Source organism: Coenobita brevimanus, chromosome 4 (assembly GCF_032717465.1).
Source record: "Coenobita brevimanus isolate Jiangsu-jjx chromosome 4, ASM3271746v2, whole genome shotgun sequence".
NCBI classification, from domain to species: Eukaryota; Metazoa; Arthropoda; class Malacostraca; order Decapoda; family Coenobitidae; genus Coenobita; species Coenobita brevimanus.
The window spans coordinates 34,460,746-34,463,245 of record NC_136957.1 but is presented as its reverse complement, the minus strand read 5'-3'; the positions used below and the strand labels follow the sequence as shown (position 1 = coordinate 34,463,245).

Here is a 2,500-nt window from a genome sequence, read left to right as displayed (position 1 = left end):
ATAATATGTTAAATGAAAATGAAAAGGAGAGAGAAAGAGAGAGAGAGAGAGAGAGAGACGAAATTTTTTATACAAGGAAGAATAATATGTTAAATGAAAAGGAGAGAGAGAGAGAGAGAGAGAGAGAGAGAGAGAGAGAGAGAGAGAGAGAGAGAGAGGAAATTTTTTATACAAGGAAGAATAATATGTTAAATGAAAAGGAGAGAGAGAGAGAGAGAGAGAGAGAGAGAGAGCGCTGAGTCACACCCGGGCTTAAAGTTAGTGCAGTGAGGGAGGCTGCAGGCAACTAACTCCCCACCATAACCATCTTTACTAGGATTTATTTTGTTTTTATTCTCTACGATGCTTTTTTTTATTATTTTTGTATTTTTGTATTATTATTCCTGCCAGAAATTTTGTTTGGTTTAGGAGAGTAATGAAGGAATTGTAGTTTCATGCGTAGTCGTCCTCAACCCCTTCAGTACAAGTGGTTTCCCTTCAGCTGAACAAAACCGTCTGGAGACAGCACGAATAAGCCCTGTGTAGACGAGCGATATGGAGGCTGTTGATTGAGGCTTGGTTTAGGTAATTAATCTAAGGCGGGCATTGTCAGGGGTTAAGGAATCTCCCTAACACCCCTTCCTGAGCGATTTATTTTGTTTATTATACCTCGCTGTCTTCTTTTCAGTTATTTAATACATGTTAATTTCGCCATACTCTGCATAAATAACTTACAGAACGATATTAACCATCCGTATCCAAAAATAAACTAAGGAAGAGGTGTTAGGGAGCCTGCTTAACTCACGAGAATACCTGATCAAGCCTCTTCGCCGGATGTAGTTGGTTAATATTGGTGTTGAAGATAACAGTGGAGGAGGAGGAAGGAAGGGGAGGAGCGAGAAAGGAAGATCAAGTGGTGATAAAGATTGGAGGAGGAAGAGGAGGTGGAGGTGGGGGAGGAGGAGGAAGAAAAGGAGAAAGAGAAGGCGGAGGAAGAGGAGGAGGAAAAAGAGAAGAAGGAGGAGGAGGAGCAGGAGGAGAAAGAGAGGGCAGGGGAGGAGGAGGAGGAGGAAAAGGTAGGGGAGGAGGAGGAGGAAAAGGTGGGGGAAGAAGAGGTGAAGGTGCAGAAGGGGGACGATGATGATGATGGTAATGAGAAGAAGTAGGAGGAGGAGGCTAGATAATGACCCCATCCAGGCATCTCGGTGGCCAAGTTGGTAGAGTGCCCGTTTTTGTAATCTTAACTGGTCTGGGGTTCGAATCTGTACAGGGGCAGGCTAAGGGAGCGTGGAATCTTGGCTCATATCCTGTAAAATGGCCGCTTCCTTGCCAACCAGTCTTTTAAGCCATTGACCGCCATGTTGCTGCTCTCCTTGCAAAATATCTTGAGTTACTCCTTCGTCGTGTCAGAAGAGGTCAGTTTGTAGCCTTCATCTTCGTAGACTCTTGTGTCCTGTTTAAGGTTATATTGAATCTGGGAAAACTTATAATATTGATGGGATTTATGAGTGTTAATAGCCACCTCAATTAAAAAAAAAAATTGCTGAACAAGATTTTCCTCTCTCTCTTTCTCTCCCTGACCGAGATCCCTAACCCTTCTCAGCTGACGGGCAGGTGTAGTCAGGTTGTAGAGTTGATTCGGCTAGTAACCAAGGAGACTCATTCCTACCTCAATAGCAACCAAGGAGACGCATCCCTACCTCAATAACAACCAAGGAGATTCATTTCGAAGCAGGTATAGTCAGGATAAGATTAATGCTTCGTGATGGTATGGAAGGATGTAGCGATCACCATGGGCGCACCAACTACCCGTCATTCCTGGCCGTCACGTTAATCAGGCTGGTGTAGCGAGGTGAGGGAGAGCCAGTGATCCGCCATAGCAACGTATTTGATGGGGAAATTTCACCGCCTCGGATCCTTATCATCTTAATGACTAGGATGCCCCGATGACGGTGCTGGAGGGATGGAGTGGACAGGGGTATAAGAGGAGGTGGTGTGCGTTGGAGCGAAGGCAGTCTGATAGCACAGGACAAGGTCTCTCTCTCTCTCTCTCTCTCTCTCTCCATGTCCTCAGTAACCCTCATCCTCTCCGGATATGTACCCTCTGAATTACAGTTTTCAGTACACCAGCTGAGTAATGCAATGTAAACTTTTCGACAGACTTAGAAGCAGTTTTCATGTTTTCTTACCTTCGTCAAAGATCTATCTATCTGTCTATCTGTCTGTCTATCTATCCATCCATCCATCTGTCTGTCTGTCCATCCATCCATCCATCTGTCTATCCATCCATCCATCCATCTTTTCTCCATTCTTTCCACGTAGCCAGAGCATGCCTTAGTAAAAATTGCATCCTGCTATTGAAAGGCTTAACGATCGCCCCGTAGACGCTAACCACCCATCGTTAAGCGCTGTCACGTTAATCAGGCGGGTTTAACGAGGCGAGGGAAAGATGAGTTAAGCGACGTAGCAAAATATCAGAGAGGAAATTTTACCTCGACGTCCCTCTAGTCCCCTCCTGTCA

At 45.0% G+C, this 2,500-nt stretch overlaps 1 protein-coding gene across 1 annotated transcript in view; it reads left to right on the top strand.

Annotated features, from left to right (window-relative positions):
* Window positions 1-2,500, top strand: part of nwk (FCH and double SH3 domains nervous wreck) — a 137,345-nt gene that overhangs the window by 10,749 nt on the left and 124,096 nt on the right. The window lies entirely within an intron of this gene.